At 36.0% G+C, this 26117-nt stretch overlaps 1 protein-coding gene across 2 annotated transcripts in view; it reads left to right on the top strand.

The window, feature by feature from the left end:
* CRB1 (crumbs cell polarity complex component 1) overlaps positions 1–26117 on the top strand; it is a 213222-nt gene that overhangs the window by 132816 nt on the left and 54289 nt on the right. The window lies entirely within an intron of this gene.

Below are 26117 nucleotides of genomic sequence, written 5' to 3'. Positions count from 1 at the left end.
TGGGGTCCAGAGATTGAGTCCTGCATCAGGTTCCTGCAGGGAGCCTGCTTCTCCCTCTGCCTATGTCTCTGCCTCTCTCAGATCTCACATGAATAAATAAATAAAATCTTAAAAAAAAGTACCCCCCCCAAAAAAAAGCCCCAAGTTGGAGCATGAGAGAAAAGCTGTATAGCAATAAATTAGGTTGTGTTTCTACACCCCTCCCACCTTTTTACAACCTTAAAGAATCCCCAGGTCTCGCCTGTGATCTGATCCTCCTTCCTTGCCCCCTCTACCTAACACCCTTTCTCTGCTGGCACCAACCCTCCAAGCTATACACACACACACACACACACACACACACACACACACGGCACTTGTGTGAATTTTCTGTTCTTTAATTGATGCCAAATAACTGCCTTGAGTAAAACAGGATATTGCTGGTGGTCCAAAGACTAGGTAAAGGGATCCTGTGTGCCTGCTTTCTCCTGGCTGGGAGATGTGAGGAAACAGCATGGATGTTGCTTGCCTTTTGTTCTAGTTCAGGGACCTGAAGGAGGTGTTATTAAATTTTTGAAATGTAGTCAACAACCCAAAGGCATATAAATAAGTTCCAGAAAGAATATCAAATCAGACAAAAACTGAGAGACAGCAAAAAGATTATTTCAAACCAATGGGGAAGGGCAAGTGCTAAAGCTCAGAATGATACACTATGAAGTCATGCACAGGTAGATGAATGATACAATAGATAATATGGGACCAGGGGTGTGTGTCAAGAACATCTTCTCCTCCTACCCTGTTAGCCTTTATAGGCAGAATTTCTCAATGTTCTGTCAGTTCAACATCATCAAGGGTTTACAGATGCCCTTTTTTCTTTCTTTTTTTTTTTTAGTTTCAACTTTTTATTTAAATTCTAGTTAGTTAATATATATGGTAAAATTGGTTTCAGGTATAGAATTTACTGTCTCATCCCTTACATATAACACCCAGCGCTCATCACCACAAGTGCCCTCATCAATACCCATCACCCATTTAACCCACCTCCCTCCATCAACCCTGAGTTTGTTCTCTATAGTTAAGATTCTCTTATGGTTTGCATCCTTCTCTCTTTTTCCCCCTTCCTCTATGTTCATCTGTTTTGTTTCTTAAATTACACCTCTGAGTCAGATCATATGGTATTTGTCTTTCTCTGACTGACTTATTTCAGTTAGCCTAATACACTCTTGATATATCTAAACAGATTTTCCCAAGCATGCAGTTAAGAATTTAACCAGGTCTTAGAAATTCGGTGGCCTATGAGCCAGCTGGGTTTCGGGAAAATTTCAGAGACAACTTTGTGTTTTCGGGGCTCATCCATTTCTCTGAGTTCCTGATAGAGCTTGGTCAGAGAATTTAAAGAGATGAGTATCATGATATACCAGGACAAACTGAACAAATGGTTACTATCCCTGGAGAAAAAATGAATTGCCCTTTGTCAATTAAAAATATACCATATAATTAAACTATGCTAAGTACTAAGGAGTATATAAATAATAGTGGGACTTGTCTTCTCCTCTCATAAAGCTTTTATTCTAATGAAAAAGGTAAGGCTCATGTAAACATAATGCTAGCCATCAGTGAGAGTCCTGTGATATGCCACAAGAGAAGGGTTCTAGGGAGTGAAAGGTTAACGCATATTGGGATAATCAGGGAAGACTTGTGATAAAGAAAAGAAATAGTAATCTGTTAGGCATTCACTCACAGACCAGCATTTGAAAAATCTGCCTTTTTAAAAGAACTCTCACTTAGACAAGGGCTTTGGTTGTATCTATAGCTTCTTCTCCTAGAGTGCCATTATCATTCAGTTCCTCTTTTTTTTTTTTAAGATTTTATTTACTTATTCATGAGAGACACAGAGAGAGAGGAAGGCAGAGACACAGGCAAAGGGAGAAACAGGCTCCATGCAGGGAGCCTGATGTGGGACTCGATTCCGGGTCTCCAGGATCATACCCTGGGCTGAAAGTGGAGCTAAACCACTGGGCCACCTGGGCTGCCCCATTCAGTTCCTCTTTATTCCTGTCTGCCATGCTTACAAGCAACAGCAGTAACAATAAAACTTAACCAGGTGTACAGTTCTCCTGGCTACTCTCATTTTTTCTTTCCTTTCCAGTTTCCTACATTTTGAGTCTTTAGTGATATCACAGTGGAGACCTAGCCTCACATTCAAGAAAGTTTTAAATTTCGATTTTTAAAGTTACCCCAAGAGTCTACTGTTTATATAGGCTGGTCCTGAACTATTAATTTAATTAAGATAAACATTTAATTCATAATCTAGTTCTTCACTTCTGTTTTTGTAGTTCTTCATTGTATAATATAATGAGAATTTCAGAAGTTAAAAGAAGCTCTGGTTTTGTCTAGAATGAAGAATTCTAGAAAGAACATCACTTCCAAAAAAAAAAAAAATCACTTCCACCCTAACTATAAGACAAAAACAAATAAAATACAAAATCATAACTCTTCTTGGACTCATCAAAGAACTGAGGTAAAAGACAACCAAATAGATTGAAATCAAAGGAGGGACAGGTTAAGGGGAGTCACACATATTGGTTTAACTATGGCAGAGCATGGGAGAAAGAAATACCAATCATCATGCAAAAGCGTAAAAAGAAATCAGATTTGTTTAATTGCTAAAGGCCAAATGGAGGCTACTGTGACAATATAGAAGTGACACAGTGGGAATTTGCACTCATTTGTAGTCCCTTTCCATAGACCTTCAATGGGAACTCCTTGGAAAGATTGCAGGAAGCAGGGCTGTAGACCAGAGAGAACCACATTCTTGTTTCAGGCCGGCAGGATGTCACCAGCAACCACTGCAGAGAAGGAAAAAAAAAAAAATCACCCCTCTGTTTAGATCCTTCGCTCATATGGAGAAAAATCTTAAGCCACTGAGTAAGGGACAGCAAACCTTGTCACTTTCAGAGCACAGGAAAGACCCATTACTGCTGGGAGAAAAATAGAAGAAGAAAAGCTTCTTATCTTTTGGGAGAGATGGAAAAGAATCCAGTATTCAGTTGTCTATACTTATAACATTACAAGCCTTCCACCACTGGAAGAAAGATCAGAAATTCTCTCTTGTACAAGATTAGCTGCAGACACAGGGCAGATTTTGGCTACCATGAGAAGGAGAGGCAAGAGTGCTGAAGAGCCCCAACCTAAAGACCTAAGCACATGAAGCCTACCTAATATTGAAGCTATACTAGCACAGCAGAGAATACACCGGCCCCTTACACCACCTTAGCAAGCATTTAATAACAAGCAACAGTTTAACATCAGAGGAGACAAGAGTGTACAGAGAGATGACTTCTGTGCTGCAGGCATATGGGAACAACTAAAAAGCTAAGGCCCAAAGATGGTCTAGATATTAAAGCTAGCAGATAGGATCTTTAATAACTATGATCAATATGTTAAAATATCTAGAGAAAAAAGAGGCATTATACATACATACACAGATTGTTAATTTCAACAGTGAGGTCAAATTCCAGTAAGTGTTAAAAATGCCTAGAATAATAATGCTTAAAAAACACAGTAACAGAAATGAAGAATTATTTTTACGACTTCAACTAAGGAAAGAATCCTTGAACTTGATAAATAAATAGAAACTATCCAAACCGAACATGAAGAGAAAAAAACACAAAAATTAAAAAGTAAATAAAAGACAGTACATCCAAGAGCTCTGGGACACTGAACAGTTTAACATATCTATAATTAAGGTACCAGCAAGAGAGGAGATGAAACAAACAAAATATTCAAAGAGAAAGTAGCTAAGAATTCTCTAAAAGTAGTGATAATGAATGACACCAAATCCCAAACTACAAAACCTCAGAGAACCCTAAGAAGACATACACACATACACACACACTCCTTTTTTTTTTTTTTACACACTCTTGAATACATCATTTGAAACTGCAGAAAACCAACGCTAAAGAAAAAAATCTTATAGTTAGCCAAAGAAAAGAGATCTATTACAGACAGAGGAGCAAAGATAGGAATTTTAGCAGACATCAGGCACTGTGTCTGATGTGCCATCTTTAAAATACTTTTTAGGGATCCCTGGGTGGCGCAGCGGTTTGGCGCCTGCCTTTGGCCCAGGGCGCGATCCTGGAGACCCGGGATCGAGTCCCACATCAGGCTCCCGGTGCATGGAGCCTGCTTCTCCCTCTGCCTGTGTCTCTGCCTCTCTCTCTCTCACTGTGTGCCTATCATAAATAAATAAATAAAAATTTAAAAAAAAATACTTTTTAAAAAGTCAACCCAGAGATTTTATGCCCAGTGAAAATGTCTTTCACAAATGAAGGTAAAACAAAGACTGGTTTTAGACAAACAAAAGCTAAGAGCAGCCCAGTGCTACTATAACTATTACATGACATCTTTCAAGGAGAAGGAATTGAATACCAGGAAGTAATTTGGATCTATACAAGCAAATGAAGATCTTGAGAAATGGCATTAAAAAGGTAGACTTAAGCAAGCTAAGTATAAAAGACACATGGAAGACTGAATATTTTCTAAGACCAAGAACAATGCACAGATGTCCACTATCAACCATTTCTATTCTATATTGTATTGCTGTCCCTGGCCAGTGCAGTATGATAAAACAAAACAAAACAAAACAAACCCCAGTTAATACTGATTGAAAAAAATAATTAAAATCCTCTCTTTTAATAGATGATGTCATTATTTAGTAAAGAATCTGAAGGAATTTGCCAAAAAGCTGCTAGAACTAATGGGTTTAATATGGTTGTAGGAGACAAAGTAAATATGCAAAAATAATTGTGTTTCTATATATTAGTATTGAATGTGAATTTGAAATATGAACATTTTAAAAAGTATTAACAATAATACAAAAATCATGAAATATATCATTTGATATTAATGTAACACAATTATTGCAAGATTAGCATGTTTAAAACTAAAAAACACAGATGCAAGAAATCATAGAAGCCCAAATAAATGAGATAAGTACATAGAGATATGTTCATTGACTGGAAAATGCAGTGCTGTTAAGATATCTACTCTCCCAAATTTGATCTATGCATGTAATATAAGATAATCAAAATACCAGGAGGATTTTTTAAAGATACAAATTGACAAAGAGATTCTAAAATTTAAGTGAAAAGCCAAAAGAAATAAAATACTCAAAAGAAATTTGAAAAAGAACAAAAATGAAGAACCATACTACCTGACTTCAAGATCTATTGTAGAAGTGCAGCTATCAAGACATTGTGCTATAGGCAAAGGATGGACCTAAGCAAAAGGAACACAGTAGATTCTGGAAATAGAATCGCATATGTACAATTAATTTATTTTAGACAAATATAAAAGCAAATAAGTGGAGAAAAGGTAGTTAAAAATAAGTCTGTATTTTAGGAAGGGAGCCAAGTCAGTACATAAATTATACTGTAATATGTTGTATATACATACATTCCTATAAAATATATATTTCCTATAAAATTATGTGCATATGTACAATAAAAATATGTTTCTCCTTTTTTCAGGAGTCAGAGAATATTCCATTTTCTATATATTTCCACGTGCTTTTCTTCCCTTTGTCAGTGTTATTTCTAATTCCTCCTCCATGACCATCATCAGTTCAGGTGTCATCTTGAAGAAACCTTCCTTATTGACTTCTTGTCTTCAGATGCACTGTCATCCCTATTCCCACACTGTTATGTGTACATCTCTCGTGCATTATAATTTCACATTTAAACACTCTAATGAATATAACATTTAGGATACCCTAATGCAACTTTGATTACTTTAGTTGTCATTTTTCCGCAATAAGATTGTGAGCTTCTAAATGTCTTTCCTCTCTGCATCCCCAGTTCCCTATACAGTGCCTGGCTTATGGGAAATGTTTAAACAGGATGGTAGCATTACAGAGTTGGTAAGAACATGGTTTAGTAAATCAAACAGATTTGATCTTGAATTCCACGTCCTGTATCTACTAGTATGCATGCTTGGTTAAATTATTCAATCTCTTTTGAGATTTAGGTTTCCATAAAACAGGGATTATAATGCTACTTCCCTCAGAGAGTTATTGCATTGGATTAATTATCTACTACTGCTTAACAAGTCGTCCCCAAAATTCCACAGCTTAAAATAACAACCATTTATTACCTTATAGTTTATGTATGAGATCCAGACTTAGGCCTTCTACTTCAAAGTCTTTCTGATGGCTACAATCAACATGTCAGCCAGGGCTGGGATCTCAGCTGAAGGCTCAGTTGAGAAGTAATCCACTTCCAAGCTCACTCAAGTGGTTGTTGGTGGGATTCAATTCCTTGAGGGTGGTTGAATGAAGGGCCTCAGTTCCTTGATAGTGATGGACCCTCTAACAATAAAAATCATCAAAAAAGAGAACCATCTGGCAATGTGAAAGTCACAGTATATTTAACATAGTCACAGAAGTGACACCCCACCAGCTTTGCCATATTCTATTTTTTTTAGAAGCTAATTTCCTAGTTTCTGTCCAAAACCAGCTGGAGGGCATTACACAAGGGAGCAGATACCAGGATATGGGGATCATGGAGGCCATATTAGAAGTTTACCTCCCATGTGTGAGGACTAAATCAATAAAATGAAAAGGTTGAGCAAAAATATCTAAATGCACAGCAAGTACACAAGCAGCTATTTTTATCTCATGGATAAATGAACTAATGAATGCATGAATGAATGAATGGTTCTGCAGTTAGCCTGAGTTACCACTAGATGGTGGTACAACCTTCATAGCATTCTGTCAAGAAAGGGGGTCAGAGATTTTGAGTACAGGAGCAGGAACCAGATTTCTGCTCAAAATGTCTCAAAAAGGACATTTACGATGAACTCAACAAGGATACATTTTAAAAACAGAAATGTTAAGCACCTAATGAAACCTCTTGAACCCCTAGTGCGCTTAAAAAACCTGGCCTGCCTTTTTCTTCTAGGGTAAACCATAAACTATGCAAGCAAAATAAACAAAAAAACACATTCAGCTTCGTTTTGATTGATGAGATTTCTCACCTAGATACTACTCATCCAGCCGTGCTTTAAGTTTTCATTGTTTACCTGGGCTTTCAGAGACTTGGGAGCTTGTGTGTATTGGTTTTCAAAGCATGATGGCTATTACATTTTTCTAAATCAGAGTAAAGTAAAATATGCTCATTGTGGAAACCTTGGAAAATCCAGAAAAGAATGAGGGAAATTAAAAACAATTCTAATCCCACCTAGAAATATTTTTTGTGTTTCTTTTGCCTTCCTATTTCTCTCTGTCCTCTGAAATTTTTTCCAAAAACATAATTTTGGTGGGCTATGCAGCTCTGCAGATAAATCTCTGGTTTTGTAAATCAGAGCTAAAATGTAAATGAAAACAGCATGAGAAATGAAAGGAAAGTGGCCTTTAGATTTGATGGACAGAGATTCAGGTAGGAACTCAGCCACGGACTAGTTGAACTAACCCTTTCTAAGACTTGATTTCCTAATATGAAAATATATCTACTTTCTAGAATTACTAAAAGGATAAAAGGAGCTAATGTTCAGGATCTAGTACAGTGACTCAATTTTAAATGTTGCATAAAATATATTACATTTTGTCTGCAAATAACTTCTTTTCAATAGCTACAATTTTTGTTTCATCTCTTATTAAGATGACCAGATTTGATGACAGATCTCGAAAGGTATATTTACATGTAATTGTGTGTTAAGATTAATTCATATGTAATTGATTATAATTAAGTATAATTAAATATTAACTCATTAGGTTCCTGATTTTACCTTACTCAGTGACCATTATATATGCATGTTTGGTAAAAGATAGATGCATTTTATCATGTTGATCTTGCATACTTCTATCTCACAATTCTAGCAGAATGTTGTTTTCTAGATAGGGAGTTGAATTTTATTGACTTTTAGTACCTATTACAAGTATCATGTTTTTGTTAGTATACAGACTGATGTATGCTATTGGCAAATTTTCCAGTTTTAGACCATATCTGTATTTCTGGAATGATTGTGATTTTGAGTTGCTTCCTTTGATGTGTTTTTTAAAAGATTTTCTTATTCTTATTTTTTATATTTTTCATTGTGATAAAATACACACAGAAAATTTTCCTTCTTAAACATTTTCAAATATACAGTTCGATACTGTTAAGTCCAGGGGTGCCAGGACGGGTAGGTCGGTTAAGCATCCAGATCTTGATTTCAGCTCAGGTCCTGTTCTCAGGGTTGTGAGATCCAGCCCTGCATCAGGCTCTGCTCTCGGTGGGGAGTCAGCTTGAGATTCTTTCCTTCTCTCTCTCCCTTTGTCCCTCCTCCCGCGCTCTCTCTCTCTTTCAATAAATAAGTAAAGTCTTTTAAAATATAGTGTCAAGTACACTCATATTATTGTGCAATCCCTAGAACTCTTCTCATCTTGCAAAACTGAAACTCTGTACCCACAGAACATTTCCCTCCTCTCCCCAGATGCTGGTAACCAGCTTCCTACTTTCCATCTCTGTGATTTTGACTACTCTTAGTACCTCACATAAGTGGAATCATACAGTATTGCTCTCATGACTGGCTTATTTCACTGAGCAGCATATCATGCTTCAGCCATGTTGTAGCCTGTACCATTTCCTTCTTTTTCAAGGTTAAATAATATTTCGCTGTGTGTATGTATGACATTTTGTTTATCCAGTCATCCAAAGACAGACACTTGGTTTGCCTCCACATTTTGGTTATTATAAATAATGTTGCTATGTATATGGATGCACAGATGTCTCTTTGAGACCCTGCATTCAATTCTTTTGGGTACATATCCAAAGTGGGATTGCTGGATCACATGATAATCCTATTTTTAAATTTTTGAGGAACACCAGACTATTTTTCCTAGTTGGCTGCCCCACTGCCCATTCCCACCCACAGGGACAAGGGTTCTAATTCCTTCACATCTTCACCAACACTTTCTGTTTTATGGTTTTTTGGTAACAGCCATCTGAATGGGTGGCATGCCATGTGGTTTTGATTTACATTTCCCTTAATGAATTATAAATACACTTTTTATTTTGAAGCAGTGTCACATTTTCAGAATTATTTTGAAGAAAGTACCAAGTTCCCTTATACTCTATACCCAGTTTCCACTATTATTGACATCTTACATTAGTTTGCTACATTTTTCACAGTTAATGACCCAATATTGACACATTATTGGTATTAACTATACTTCACTTTTAGATTTTCTTAGTTTTCCCCTGTTGTATTTTCTTCTGCTAACTCCACCCAAGATACCACAATACATTTAGTTGGCAGGCTTCCTTAGGCTCTTCTTGGCTGTGACAGTTTCTCAGACTTGCCCTACTTCTGATAACCTTGATAGTTTTGCTAAGTACTGTTCGGGTATTTTGTAGAATGTCCCTCGATTGGGATTTGGCTATTGCTATTCTCTTAATTAAAGTGTTTTTGGCAAAGAAGACCACAGAGGTAAATTGCCATTTGCATCACATCATATCAAGGGAACATATGATCAATATGACTTGTCATGTTGATGTTAACTGTGATCACGTGTCTTAAAGGTAATCTTTGCCAGGATTTTTAAAAATGCATTTCTAATTTAATTTGTAAATATCTTATTTAGTACTTTTGCATCAATATACATAAATATGATTGGTTTATAATCTTTTTTGGGTAATATTAGGTTTAGATGCCGTGTGCTAGGTTTATATAATGTGCTGAATACCTTTCTATTTTTTTCTCCAAGAGACTATCTAACATGGGAATTATTATTAATTCATAAAAACTGTTTTGTACCTGAACCTTTTGTTAGCAGACACCCCTTGCAATATTTCTCCTAGCTGTTACATCACTCAAAGGCTCTATTTCTTATTTAATCAATTTTGTTCGTTTTCATTCCCCAGAAAAAGATACATATTTTCAGATTTTAAATATCTTACTATAAATTATAAATTGCATTTACAGATGTATTTTAATTTTCTTTGTATCTGGTTTTATAGTAAATTTTTATTTGTTCTTGATTTTAAAATTTTTCTTGAGAAAATTTCTCTTGTATATTTATCTGTTGTTAATTTTTTTCAAAGATCTTATTTATTTATTCATGAGAGACACAGAGAGAGAGGCAAAGACATAGACAGAAGGAGAAGCAGGCTCCCTGCGGGAAGTCCAATGCAGGACTCGATCCCAGGACCCCGGGATCACTCTCTGAGCCAAAGACAGATGCTCAACCACTGAACCACCCAGGAATCCCTATTGTTTATTTTCATATATATCTTTTTCTCTCCATTGAATCAAAAATCTATAGCTCTTGACTCTCTTGATTCCACTGCATATTATGCTTTCTCCATCATTATCTCAGCCCTTATATGGTTTATCACTACAACTGATCTTTTTATTATTTTTTGCTTCCAAAATTTAACATTAGAACAGTACTTATTTTTATTATGCTTTTACAACTTGCTTTTGAAAACAGGTTTAACTATTTTTAATGTTTTCATATATTTTACATTCTGCTTTTATTGTGGTAAGAACACTTAACATAAGATCTATCCTGTTAGCAAATTTTTAAGTACAATATAGTATTATTAACAATGAGCACAATGCTCTAAAGTAGATTGATAGGACTTAGTTTTCATAATTTAAATTTTGTAACCTTTGATTACTACCTTCCTGTTTCTCCCTCACCCCTGCGCCTGGCAACCACCATTCTCTCTGCTTCTATGAGTTTGACTATTTTGGATTCCACATATCAGTGAGATCATGGTATTTGTCTTTTTTCTCTTTCTAGCTTATTTCACTTAGCAATGCAGTTTCATCCACGTTGTTGCGTATGGAAGGATTTCCTTCTTTCTTAAGGCTGCGACATTGATGGTAAATCCTTCTCTTTCATTTCTGATTTTATTTATTTGAGTCTTCTGTCTTTTTTCCTTGGCTCATCTAGCTATGGGTTTGTCTATTTTAATTTCAAGAAGGCAACTCTTAGTTTCATCAATTTTTCTATTTTATTATTCTCCATTTTACGTATCTCTAATCTTTATCGTTTCCTTCCCTCTGCTAACTCTGGGCTTAATTTGTTTTCTAGTTTCCTGAAGTGTAGAGTTAGGTTATTTATTTGAAATCTTTCTTCGAACTTTTTGATGTAGGCATTTGTCCCTGTAAACTACCCTCATAATCTTGTTTTTGCTGATCCCATAAGGTTTGGAATGTTGTATTTGCATTTTTGTTTATTATAAAGGATACAAGTCAGGAACCGCAAAATGAATGGATGGTATAGCAAGGTATGTCAGGTGGTGGTGTGTGGAGCTTCCATCCCCTCTCTGAACATGCTGCTCTCCCAGCACTTTGATGTATTCACCAACCTGGAAGTTCTCTGTACCCCATAGTTTGGGAATTTTATGGAAGCTTTATCACATAGATATGATTGACTGCTAATAATCTCCAGCCCTTCTTCCCTTCCTGAAGGATGTGGGGTGGGGATGAAATTTCCAAGCTACTAATATTGGCTTGGTCTTGCTGGTGACCATTCCCTGCTCTGGAAGCTATCCAAGTTGCCACAGAACAAAGACCCTCTTATCACCGATGAAATTCCAAGGGATTTAGGAGCTCTGTGTAAGATGACACTATCACCAGTTTCACTCAGGAGATTACAAGTTTTAGGAGTTCTGTGTAGAAACTGGAGAGCAAATATATATTTCTTCTTATGTCACACATAACGATAATAGGCAGTTTTCATGCATATTATCACAAAAATAGTGTAATCACCTAAATTTTCTTCATATCCCTTTATAAGTCAAATTTTTTTTATAAGTCAAATTTTTAAAAAATAAAATAAATTATTTGACTTTTGTGGAGCACTAGAGATGTGTGATGAATATATGATATATCCCAACTGACACACATTCTTTTTTCCTTCTTCCTCCCTAAAAGATCATGAACCCCCTTTTCCTAGCAGCCAACTATCATAGGGAAGATGACTCCACTCTTAGTTCCGAAGGGTAATCTTATTCCTTTTCCCTACCTGCCGCTGATTCCCTTATGAATGAATAAGCAAAGTTTTACTGATGGTTTATTTCTTTCTTTTTTTACTTTTTTTTTAACCGATGGTTTCTAATAGAGTTTATTATTTGCTCTTAGCGAAGACCTATAACAAAGATATGAACGAGGAAGCTTGTAGATAGAGTGCCATTTTCAGCCATCCCATACCAATGAGAATAGCTCTGGGATGAAGTTGAACCTTCACTCAGCAGAGTAGGGGTTGGTAAATGCCTGAATCCTTCACCTGTTGTGTTTTGAGGCAAAACAACCATGATGATGTCTTTTTTTGGACTTCCTCTTTAATGAGCCAATAAACATTATTGAAGCAAGTTTCACTTAAGTTTTATACTGCTTGATGCCAGATCATCATAACTGATACATGACCTTCATCCTGTCTCCTCAGCAAGGAAACACCTAGATCCAGTGTTTGCCAACAGAATACATGGGTGAACTATCATTGCCCGTGTTCACTGAGTATTTCGAGTAATGGTCAACTCTCCATCTCAGATGGGCACTCAGATGCCCAGTTTCAGGTAGCTGGTACTCCTCTGTTGCAATCCTACTGAAGTGGGATCTTACTTACCTGACAGACAGTAGAATACAGGCAAATTTCCGATTCCAGCCAGAGGTTTTCCCTCCCAACAGGGCATTCTCAATGGGACTTGTGGGATGCATTACACAGGGTATACTTATCTCTCTTTACTTTTGCCTTATTTTCTCTGCAAGTTGTCATTTCTGAAGGCATGTAAAGAGACAAATATAAGAATGGAAGGGGAAAATTGTCCTCTGACTACCTCTAAAAAGCAGCTGAGTGGCATTGCCTGTTCTCCTCATTAGTACAGGAGGCACCGTAGGAGCTGCATAGGAGGCTCATAGGAGCACCGCGTCTTCATACTCTTCCTTAGGGGGATGGGGTCCATGAGAAGTTATCAATTCTGTTGCTAATTTTTGTTTTTGTTTTATGTTCATATGTTATATTGGTTTTGTTTAATTCCACTCCTTTAATTTTATAATTAGGCATTTCCCCCAGTTTAGACAGTTAGTTATCTTTTAATTTTATTTTTTAGTATTTTGTTAGCCTTCATCTTTTTGATGTCTTCATATGTATTTTAGTGCGACATGGCCAGAAACTACTAGATAGATGATAGAGAGATGTGCCCCTGTAAAAAGCCATTACTATTATTGTTGACTGCTTTACTGTTGTTTATACTTTTCAAACGTATTTCTTGTGATCACTATATAGCTACACATATGACAGATACATAGTAAGTATAAAGAATACTTTGAGTGACAAAATAACATAATCATTAATTTAGATGGTCTTTGGACACTGCCAGATATGTCTCTGCTCCCTTGCTAATTCAGTGATCTTTGGCAAATTCATAAGCTTGTTCAGCTGCATAATACTTATCTCACTGTGAGGTTATAAGATAAAAACTTTAGGGGCACCTGGGTGGCTCAGTCAGTTGAGATTCTGACTCTTGATTTCAACTTAGGTCATGATCTCAAGGTCGTAAGTTGGAGCTCCAAATCAGGCTCTGCACTGGCATGGAGCCTGCTTGAGATTCTCTCTCTCTCTCTCTCTCTCTCTCTACCTGACCCTCTGTCCCTCCCCCCCCAAAAAAAAAAAACAAAAAAGAAACTGTAAAGTGTTTATTTCTTATAAATAAATAATATTTAAATACTTAGCACAATGATCTGAACACTGTACAGTAGGAGTAGGCATTGCTAATAGTGTGTTCAATATTCTGCATATCTTAGTTAAATAGCTTTTAGAATTTATATACATTAAACAGACATATTTGTAACATACAGTTAACATTTCAAATAGTTCTTTTCTTGCTTAATTTTTAAGATAATGAGATTTTTACTTGTTTTAACCAAACAGCAAATTTAAAACATTTAGGGAAATATACATCCTTACCATTGTATGGTACTTTTTATTTTCCAAAACATTTGCATATTACTTGTCTATTTGGTTCTCACAACAACCTGAAGAGGTAGGGAGTACAATGTGTTCACTTCCCTTTTGCTACTGACAAAGCTAAGACTTAGAGAAACTAAATGATCTCTTGTAGGAGCACACATTAAACAGAACCATTACTAGAATATTGACTTCCCAAACACCTCCTTCCTCCTCCACATATTTATTGAATAGCCTAGTCATTAATATATGGAAAATAGGTAAGAAATTATGCCAAATTTTTAAAAAATCTTAAGAATGTACTAAGGATGAAATGGAAAAAATGACTAGAGGAAAAAAGCAAAATGTGGAGGGAAATGCCCTGGTGGATATTTAATATGTTCTGTTTCTCTTATGAAGAACATAATGAGATTGAATCAGTTAATAGGCAGTATATGGTATGATCCATGGTATGTTAGAGACTTCAAGTTCTGGCTAAATAGTAATTTTAAAGAAACATTTTGGTGAAATAGTTCCAGACTTTTAACAAGAAACCTTTATCAACTTATTTGTTTGTTCTGAAAGCCACAGTCATGGCTAGAGACACTTTAAAATGTCAACTTAAAAAATAAAAATTAAAAAATTAAATGTCAGCCAAAAGCCAGGTTCCCCAAGTTGACACCTTTTAATGGGTACATATAATGTGTGTCTATATAAGAATTTTTTTCCTTCAAGCAGAGTTTTTTGGGCCTTTTTGGAATAAAATATCCCTTTGAAATCTTGTTGAAATTTTAGACCATGTCTGAGGAGCACCATTATTGGAATTACCTGGGGTGATTGTAAAAATGAAGATATATGGGCCTATTCCAGATTTATAGAATCAGAGTTTCTAGAGATGTGTCTTAGGAATCTGTATTTTTGATTTTTTTTTTATGATAGTCACACAGAGAGAGAGAGAGAGGCAGAGACACAGGCAGAGGGAGAAGCAGGCTCCATGCACCGGGAGCCCGACGTGGGATTCGATCCCGGGTCTCCAGGATTGCGCCCTGGGCCAAAGGCAGGCGCTAAACTGCTGCGCCACCCAGGGATCCCAGGAATCTGTATTTTTGAACAGGCATTTCCACTAGGCATTTCTTATACTATTAGAGAGTTGCTCCTATAAACTCTCTACCCAGAACAAAACATAAAATACAATAACAACAAATCACAAAACATTTCATATATCTTCAAGGGATCGATAGACCTGTAATGTTCATTCGTGGATGATTTAGACATCTATGAACGTCAGGTCCAAAATGCTTATATAAAAGCTAAAGCTGTCTCCTGATGCATTAGACTCTGCTTTTGTACAGGAGGAGACTAGGTGCATATTTGCTTGAATTTTGGAAACTTACGACAGTATTGCCCACTCTTCACACACATTATACTGTACTATACTGTACATTGTACAGTACACTTTACAGTGTACAGTATTGTATGAAATGATAAGGATACTAGGAAGTCAAGCTAGAAAGAGGTATTCACACTTACAAACCTTATAATACAGGTAGCGAAAAGCACATCACAAACATTAAGCTGTAAATCACAATCCACTGTAGTCTGTGCTGAGTTCCATGAAGTCAAGCCTCAGGTGTTTGAAGACAGAGCATGTCTGACAGCTAGGAGGGAAGGCATTCCACAAGCCTAAGTGCCCACCGACCTGAGCCCTGAAAGAAAGTTGGGTTTTGAATCAGTCAAGAGAGGGAGAGCACTTTGAAAGTACTTTAATTTTTATTCTCCTAAAAATGTTTTAATACAGACCATTTATGTAGCAAACAGTGGGAAAAAGTAATGCTGGCGGAGGGAGGCAGGGGTGTGTATGGAAGGGGAATAAATAAAAGCCAGATTGTAGAGAGCCTTGAACGTCAGGCCTTACCAGGTCAGTAATTCACTTGGCCTTTGCCATTATTTTTGTGGCTGTGCAGAGCAAAAATATTAATAAATTTGTGAGAAATGACAGTCAGCACTACTAAAGAATGTAAAGCCAATTCTTACCACGGCTGAGAGAAAGCAAACATTACATGGACCAGCAACACATCCAACCCAATACAAAGCAGGTTTTTGTAATTCGCCATAACTCCAGTGTTTAATCATTCACTTTTGACAAGAAGAGGGAAAAAAAGGGCCAGGCAAGAGCAGAGCCGTTTCTGATGATTTACTGATCAAAGCCAATTAGGATAGCTCTGGTTGAACTGGATTGAGTTTCTCTGAAATTACTTTTCAAAGTAAAGACAACAAGAGTGAGCCTATGCCATGCTGTATTTTCCACTTGTTAGTCCGTGAAAAAAATAAAAAAACCTAAAAATCACTTACCTATATCCACTGAGCTTCAAAGTGTGACTTTTGAAGTGCAAAATCAAGTAAAACGTAGAACTGAAATGCAAAGCTTTGTGGCAGCTATTTTGTCTTTCGTTTGAAGATCTCAGAATACTTTTCACACAATAGACTGAATCAGATCTTCCTCTGGGCTCAGAGTTTTTTTATCTGAGCTACCGCGTGGCTCTGAACAAATGTCAGGTCTAGAGAGTGTGTGTGTGTGTGTGTGTGTCTTGAATCATAACTTTAAATAGTGTAATAACAAAATAGAGCACAGGAATGGATACTGAGGAAACAATCCTTTATGCTGCACTCATACACAATCTTAATAAACAAATCAGAAGTTGTACCACATTTTTATGATCCCATTCATCTTAGGAGTGGCCCACATGAAAGAGTTTTGCATAATACATTTTTATAATTTTCATGGGAAAATTTGTTTTCTTTTCATCATTTTGCTTTAAAATACTTCAGAGCTATGTTGCAAATTTTCTTGCATTTCTGAATTAAAAAATATCGCATGCAATTTGTATTTAATTGATGACTTACTTTATTAACTCATGTCATCATCCTATGCTGTTTTGCAATGAGGCCTTGAGATAGGTATCTATTTTCCCCTATTTTCAATATCTCCAAACTGCTGTACTTTTTAATATTATTTTATGCCAGCTCATAATATTCTTTTCCTTAGAGGCAGCATATTGTAGAGGGGAGGGGAAACTGACTCATCTCAGGAGTTAAAAGAGATCGGGGCACCAATCACAACGTGGCTTAGTTTCATCATCTGTGAAATGAAGGTGGCAACATACTCTTCATCATTTATTTTTTAGATTTTTTTAAAGATTTTTATGTGTTTATTCATGAGAGATGCAGAAAGAAAGAGAGAGAGAGACAGAGACAGAGAGACAGAGAGAGGCAGAGACACAGGCAGAGGGAGAAGCAGGCTCCATGCAGGGAGCCTGACGTGGGACTTGATCCCGGGACTCCAGGTTCATGCTCATTTATTGAGGTGTCTAAATGGCCGCACAGATAAAGTCCTGAACACGGGGCCTGGCACAGATTTGGAACTCAGGAAGCATTAGTTGCGTCCACCTACATTCATGGTCCAGCTCTCAACTATCACTGCCTGTTGATGAAAATACAGCTGGTAGCTTCCCTTTATCCCTTTCTTTTGCTGATTCTATTTCAGTGCAAGCTCTGATACTTGACAATCAAGCTTATTTTAGTTGTGTCTAAAATAAAAACGAATGTGGAAGGAGAGGCTGAGGAAGTAGTGGATAAACTTCACAATCTCTGTTTTTAAACATAGAAGATCTTAAGATTTATCTTCGTTATTGATTATGTTCTGGATAGTTGAGATCACTTAGAGTGACTTCTGGAAAAGTGAAATTTAACTTTAATCAACGGAGAGAAACTATCGGGATGTCATGAAACCTAATTGTCCTCTTCCTCAATTAAAAAATGGAGGTAGGGAATTATGGCAAGACAAGCAGTGTTTGATAAGCGCCGACATGGCCTGGAACTACAGGCTTTCAGCAATTATCTCATTTAAACCTTATAGCAGTCCTCTGAAGAAATTTTTGCTTTCCCCTTTTTATAGATTTTTAAAACTGTGACAGTTATAAAGATGGTGGAGCTTACTATATTCAGCATATTCTCCACCTAGAAATTCTCTACTTATATGATCTACTTAGAAATGATGCATGCAGCATATTCTTTACTTAGGAATGATGATTGAATCTGAGGACTGGAAGAGTCATTAGAGGGCATTGAATTTTACTCCCCACCCTTTCTTAAATTTCATCTAAAACATCCTTTTTGAATTTGCACATCTTCAATGTCAGGAAACTTCCTGTCTCCTAAGACAGCTGATTCTATGCTTGATCAGCATCAATTACTAGAAGATGCTGCAAAGTGAGCATAATTATAACATCCTATGACATCTTACCATGGGTGCCCTTTTTCCCTGTTGGGACCAAATAAAACATAAAATGTTATAGGATAGGTTTTCAGCTTCATGAAGACTCCTCTGATGTGCCCTGGTGCTTTTCTCCAGGTTAAACGCCTTTGTTTCCTTCGAGAATTTCTCTAAGACATGATTTCAAGTAAATGTACTTTTACATTAGCTTTCCTTATGGGAATGTGCATTTTGTCCTCTTGAAGGATTCAAAACTTCATACGAATATCTTGAGATCAAAACTAGACTTACAGAGGGATTATCATTTCCTTTACCCTAGATACTGTCATTCAACGTGCCAGCCCCAGACCCACATCAAATTTTGGAAACTATACCACCATGGATCTTCACTTCAAAGATAAATTGGGATAATATATATAAAAGTAAGCCATAAGCTGCATTTTATAAATGTTAATACTAATTATCTTTGATTGCTATTAAGCTTATTATCAATTGAAATGGCTATGCCTTCAACTGATAAACTGTGTTTCCTCCACCCAGTTTTGTGGTCGCTTAATCTCAAGTAAAAAGAGTTAAGCCTTTTCAATTTAAGGAAAATTGTCTTGTTTAGTTCACATGAGAATCTTGACTTACCTGTTTTATTTCTATTCTATTCTATTTTTATTCTATTCATTTCCCTCATCCCCAATTCATTTTTTTCTCCTTGTCTTTTGCAAATCTCAATAACATATTTTATATATATATATATATATATATATATATATATATATATATATATACTTCAATCTGCATGTATTCATATAAATTCTTGTTTTGGTAATACATATGTATTGTGTTTAAAGTGCTCATTTTCTTTCTTCCTTTTTTTCATTTGCCGCTATGTTATTTAGCTCTATCCATGGTGCTGGGTATACATCTGTTTCTAAGTGTTGTGTACATTCCCAGGATGTACATCTTGGCATATTTTTGTAATTCATGCCCTCATGCCCTACCCAGTTTTCATGCACTGTCCCCAAGTTTATTTAAGTTTTAATAAAATTTAAGAACAAAATGTACAAATCTACATTTTTTTCTTTGATAAAGTTCTTTTTAGAGTGCATCATTTAAGCCTATGAAGACCTTTCTTTTGATCCTTTCTTTTTGATAATTGTAGCATCATTAGATAGGATGCTATTGGGCCACAAAGAAAATACTCACCTGAAAATGGCTTAAACAAGAGCAAAATCTCTTATCTTAGTGAGGATCCCATCCTCAGTATCTTGCATGGGTTTTAGACTTATCCCTCTAGCATGGCTAATGCAGTTCTAGGAACACATCTGTGCAAGACAATATCAGGCAAAAGGTGCATATCTTTTTAATACTCAGAATGAAAATCTTTCCTAGACTCCACCTAGCCGAACTCCCCTCAGGTCCTATTGACCAGGATTGAATTGCTTGCCTATGACCCTGCTTGTAAAGGACGATGTGAAAAACTGTATTTATCATTTGCATCCTTTATGGTGGGAGGCATGTTCTGCCTAAGGAAGGTGGAGAGGATGTGTTGGGGAAAACACTGCTGGGTAGGTAACCATTATCTCTGCTTTGAGTATTCATGATCTTTAATAAGTTCATGTTGCCTACAAATTTGGTAAGCATCCCTTTTGTATTTTTATCCAACTAGTTTGTATTCATGTTCACTCCTCCCAAAACAAAACAAAACACTGTTGAAATAATTTTGAATGACTACTGAACTCCAAGCATGTACAGTTCTCATTTTGTATACACAAAAATAATTGTTTAATACACTTTACTATGTCCACTTCATAGATAACAAAACTTTAGCTTAACAAAATTAACTATCCACCCAACATCTCATAGCCTAGCAGGTATAAAGCTGGGATTTGAAACATATTTTTGTTTGATCCTTAGTCAATGTTTATTCTACATCATTCTGGCTCCCCGAGGACTACTAGAAACTCCAAGATGATCCATTAATAAAAACTGAATATCTTGCCTCTCCCCCTACCCCACCCTCACCAACTAGCCCCAGATTAGCTTCTTCCTTCAGTCTCCAAGGCCCCTGCTTGCCCAACATTCCCTACTCTTGTACACTTGGCTAAACTGTATGCCCCATGAAGCAGGACTATGTCTAGTTTCACTCTTCATCGTATCTCTAGCTCCAGCACCTGTTAAAAGGATGAATGAGTAACAAATGAATGAAAAAAATACACCACTGCAATGTCCTTTGCTTTATATCTTTTCTGCCTCATCACCCCTTCCCAACTTATCTGACATCAGTTCCATGGCAGATTTTTAAACTCAGGTACTAGTCCATGATAAAGCACCAACGACTGGCTCGTGATATAGTTACCACTTCTCTCAGGTAATACTTTCATTTTTTCTAAGGCTTCCAAGAGATGAGGTCTCAATCTAAAAAAAAAAAAAAAAAAAAAAAAAATTGCTCTATAGTAAGAATTTCAGGCACTGCACTTGTCTGTGGGACTCAGTGACCTCTCAGTTGAAACCTCTGTCGGTCTTCAGGTCCCCCTCTCAGAAAATGTAAAAAAAGTTAACCACCATGTTCAGTGTAGGGTCATATTAATGTTCACTAATATGACTTGAATAGGGGAGGTACCACGTGTTAAGTAGAAAGAGTATCTAAAAATATAACAAGTCTGCTTGGTAAACAGCACAAATGGGTCTAAGCCCCACTGATCCAGCCTGAGAGGGGAATGAGGCAAGACTAAATCCTCACGCTCTACCTGAGAGAAAGACGGTGATGTTGAGAAACAAGTCCCCACTTTTGGAAATGGTATAAAATCATCAGAAACTGGCTCTGTCAACCCAGTAGATGTGTGGATGGACTCTTTTTTCTACAGAAAAATGTTTTGATCCAAGACACAAGGTTTTCACATTTTAATGGCAATGCTCATAGATAACTCATTCTCTTTTTTTTTTTGGTTAGTACTTATATAAGCTGACTGATACCACTGTTAGAGTTTTTAAGATGTTTATTTAACAATTGAGGTTAATGATATAATAAATATTACTATCAAAAGAAGATTAGAACTTTTGAGTGAAATAAAGTCACTCCAAGCAGTGAGTAAGGGAAACACTTATGCATTGAGCCCTTAGTCTTTATATTTAACTTTTTTTTTAATTTCTATTTATTTAAATAAAAAATATCCAAGTCAGGATGCTTGGGTGGCTCAGTGGTTGAGGGTCTTCCTCTGGCTCAGGTCATGATCTTGGAGTCCTGAGATCAAGTCCCGTATTGGACTCCATGGGGAGCCTGCTTCTCCCTCTGCCTGTGTCTCTGCCTCTCTCTGTGTGTCTCTCATGAGTAAATTAATGGAATCTTTAAAAAAAATCTAAGTCAAAATACAGAAAGATGAAACTTATTTGTATACAAGCTTTTGTAGAAATAATTTTTATTAGATATTCCATTAACTATGACTTTCAATAAAGTGAGAATGAAAGCAAAAGTCATTTTAATAGTGAATGGTAATTTGTATTAAGCATAAACTCTGTCTTTTTGATCCATTAATATTATATATTCTGATGAAAATATAGGATTTAACAGATAGTAAAAAATTTCCCTATCATGGTTATTTTTGAAATATAGTCTTATCATAGAACCAGACACTAAATTAAAAGAGCTTTAGAAAACTAAAATGAAGTGCTGGTTTTTAGTTAAATAAACTGCCTTCACATAAACAAAATAATAGTAAGCTTCAAGCAATCTACTTCATACTATAAGTACAGGGACATAAATAGCCAATTCATTGTCAACCAAAACCTAATTAAGAAGACTGAATAACACAGGTAATCCCTAATCCTTTTCTTGATTAACAGCAGATCTTGTTCTTTGCCAGCCAGCAGAATAGCCAATACAAGAAGTTACAATCTTGTTTCCCACTTTTAGTTTGCTGGGTTCATCAAATAAATATGTCTTACTTATTTTACATTGGAGATGTTAATAGAACTGGTTTTAAGAAAGGCAAAAGTACAAATTACTGGTCATTATTCAACTTTTAATATCTAATTCTGTTTCTTTTCTTTAGAATATTGACCTTAATACAGGCTTTCTCTCCTCTCTCTCTCTCTCACTCTGTCTCTTTTTTGTTTCATTTTTTTTCCAAGATGGCAAAATCTAAAACTAGCTTTTCTGCTTATATTTAAAGGAAAAACATAATCAAGTTATTGGTAGTTATTTTGTGAAAGATCAAATGTGTAAACTTTAAGAATTGTAAGAAAAAATACAATAAGCAATAGAAAAGAAAGGACTACCATTTGCACCTACTTCCTGACCAAGGATAAATGAAAGAGTGATACTGCAAATTATAAGAACTTACTGCCTTGTAGCAGCCCCTAATAATCTTAGATGTGGACAATTTTAGTAACTATCTATGTGTCTTCTTGTGTCTGGCTTCTTTTCATTTTACTGTGATAAGTCCTTGTGTCACTGATCTTTATGAGAAACCATGCTGGTCTTCCATTCAGCAATTACCCATTTTGCTTCACTGCTATCAGAAAATAAACAGGGATGCCTGGGTGGCTCAGCATTTGAGCATCTGCCTTCAGCTCAGGTCATGATCCTGGAGTCCTGGGATCAAGGTCCGCATCGGGCTCCCCACAGGGAGTCTGCTTCTCCCTCTGCCTGTGTCTCTGCCTCTCTCTGTGTGTCTCTCATGACTAAACAAATAAAATCTCAAAAAAATAAGCATTTACATAAATAAATAAAGCAAAACAATAAAAACTGTATATTCCCAGGGCTTCTCCAACCTGGTGATATTTAATCTTTCTAATTTGATTTTCCTACAGAAATCCTCCATGCCAACATAATTGACAAATTTGCCGTCACTTGTAAATGTCTTATGCTTTTTGATTGATGAGTTTTGTTTTAAGTTATTTCCACACACCTTTTTGTCAATCTGATCCATACTTGAAAACCTGTATTAAATCCTATCTCCTTCAAGCCTTCCTCTTCTCTCTGGAAACTCATTGTTATTGAGTTATTACTTATACAATTCCCTTGGAATTCATCATATACTGTTTAGTTTTATCTCTTCAGTGTTGTCTTGACTTACACTATCATTTAATTTTTTTACAAGTTTTCCTCGATTAAATTCACTGAGGACAGGGACCAGTTACTACTCCATGTTATCCACAGTACTTTATATATGGTAGTTATGTAATCGATATGTTTATTGATTTAATTTACAATATTGAGTTTTCATAACTAGAGATTTATGATTATCTCTCATTTGCTGCCTTTCCCCTAAAACTTTGTAAATCTTTTCTAAAGTCCCCTGAGTTTGAGACTCACATATTAACCATACATTCATTGAGAACCTACTATTTACACTATATTTTCATAAATATGTACTATGTTATTATAATGTAATTATAATTATAATGTAATATTATAATTTTAAGCTTCTTGAGGCCAGGCCTATCTCTTCTACTTTGCAATCCTCTGTGAAGGTAAGGCATAGAAAGATATTTTGTAAATTTGGAAAAAACGATACATTGAAGTTTCAACTAAGAAGTCAAGATATGGTCACTGTGAGGTACCAAAGTGTACTATAATGCAGAATGTCAAAATAAATACTAGGCTTTAGGCTCTGAAATGTTTATGCATTTTAAGTATATGTGAATGTTCTTAAGAGGCAATTTGAAGCAATGAGTCTGTAAAGAGATTGTTTTGGAGAGCTTTGCTGCTGTGTTGTGAATTGTTCCCCACCACTCAGTTTTAGGATTGGAAGCTATATCTTAACCCCAAGCAGAGCGAGTTGCTTTAAGGAGAATCTAGTCTTAGCTAAATTTGCGGAGCAGGGGAGTGACTTAGGCAATTTAGACTGGATTCTCCAGCTACCTGAGGAACCTACAGATGAAACTCCTAACACAGGAAAGAGAAAGAGAGGAGTGCTGCTGTGTTGAGCTGGAAAGTAACTGTGCCCCACTCCAACCACAGGTCAAAGGTGCATGAATCCCAGGCCCGCATGGGGAACTCATGGTAGGAATATCAGTCAGTAGGTAGTGTGAAAGAGACAGAAGAAGGCCCAATGGCCTTCTGTCAGAAGGTGAGAGAGCCCCAAGAGAGAGAGTTGGTGAAGGCATGAACCTCAGTAAACTGAGACTGAAGGGGTGGAGCAGTATGGGAGCAACTCACTGGTTAAAGGGGAAGCAATGCCTGCCTCATGGGGTCTCTGGCATCTCAAATGGAGGAACAAAGCAAGGGAGGAAAAGTCTTCTTTCAGTTAAATATATGTAAAAACACAGTGGGGAAAAAAAATTTTACTTTGATTATAACCCATGAGTTGTTCAATATTCCTTCTACTTAATGATTACTGATTAGTGTTTTTTTGTTGATGTTCTCAAAATCCTGTGAAAATCAAATTTAAGTAAAATATCTTCCAATACAAGGGTACCTGGGTGGCTTGGCTGGTTAAGCAGCTGACTCTTGATTTCAGCTCAGGTCATGTTCTCAGGGTCTTGGGATGAAGCTCCACCATACTAGGCTCAGTGCTCAGACGGAAGTCTACTCCAGGATTCTCTCTCCCTCTCCCTCTGCCTCTGCTCCTCACCCCACTTGCTCTCTCTCTCTCTCTCTCTCTCTCACACACACACATATGGTCTCTCTCAAATAAATAAATAAATAAATAAATAAATAAATAAATAAATAAATAAATCTTTAAAAAGTCTTCTAATACAAAAGTTTAGATTTTTCATAAATTCATAAAATTGAATTTGCATTAGAATACTCCTTTAAAATATAGCCTATAATTCCTGTGTCAATTTTCTTTACTAATAAGGATGATTGCATAACAAATAAATCAGCTCAATTTACTTTTTTTTTTTTCTGCTCATCAAGCTTTTCAAAAGCCATATATGCTCAGCACTATACAGGTGCTGTGGGAGGTTCTAACTGAGATAGTAAATGTTCCCTCTTTTCACAGAGCTTGAATATTTTTGGATTAACAAAGATTATGTGAAAGCAATCCAACCAGTGTAAAAATATAAGTACAACAGATCTCATCAAGAGTCTAATGGCATACATAATGGCAGTGGACAAAGATTAACATTTATCTGAAAATATGCATTAAAAAGCACTTCAGGTTTTGGTTGGAGCAGATTAAATACATTATAAATATTTTAATCTCCTTACAAAGGTCATCATTTAATTAATTCAAAGATTAATTACCAAGTGTCAAATGTGAGCAAGGTACTATGCTATAGTTTAGACATATTTTGTTGAATAAAACAGGCATTTTCTCTTCCCTCAAGAAGAGTACAATATAATGAGATTCTAGCCTCCTATGCTCATTATGTAAAGTTATGCAATTTGTGGGTCACTCCATATGGTCTCCTTCCAAATAGTCTCTCTCAGTGACTCTGGTACTATTTGAATTTTATCATTAGAGGGTATTTCCTTTGGTTATTACTTTTTAATAACAACCAACATTTGTTGAGATTTTATTGTGTATCAAGCAATGTTATGATCATCTTATGATGTTATACGATCATCATATAAGATGTGAGATTGATTCTAACTTTTAAAAGCCCTATGATGTAAGGTTATTAACACCATTTTATAGATAAGAAAACGGAAACACAAAAAGTGAATGTAACCTGCTCACAGCCTAGCTGGAATTCAGATCCAACCCTATCAATATAGGAGCCTTTGATTAAATTTTTATAATTTAAGTTTAATACTTAATATTTTTTTACATTTTATGTACTTTTAATCCATACGTTTGGGCATGGAATTAAATGGGAAAATAAGAACACATCTTAGTAATAACAATAAATGAAAATGCACTAAATTATCAATTACAGAACAGATAGTGTCAGATTGGATTTTAAAAACCTAGAAACCAGATTGTGGGAGTGCTTTGGAGTTTAGACTTCAGTCTTTCTAGGCCTCAGTATCTTATGTGAAAGAGA

Source organism: Canis lupus, chromosome 7 (genome assembly GCF_011100685.1).
Source record: "Canis lupus familiaris isolate Mischka breed German Shepherd chromosome 7, alternate assembly UU_Cfam_GSD_1.0, whole genome shotgun sequence".
Classification (NCBI taxonomy): Eukaryota; Metazoa; Chordata; class Mammalia; order Carnivora; family Canidae; genus Canis; species Canis lupus.
Note: the sequence above shows the minus strand (reverse complement) of the source record. Positions and strands in the feature narration are given on the sequence as shown.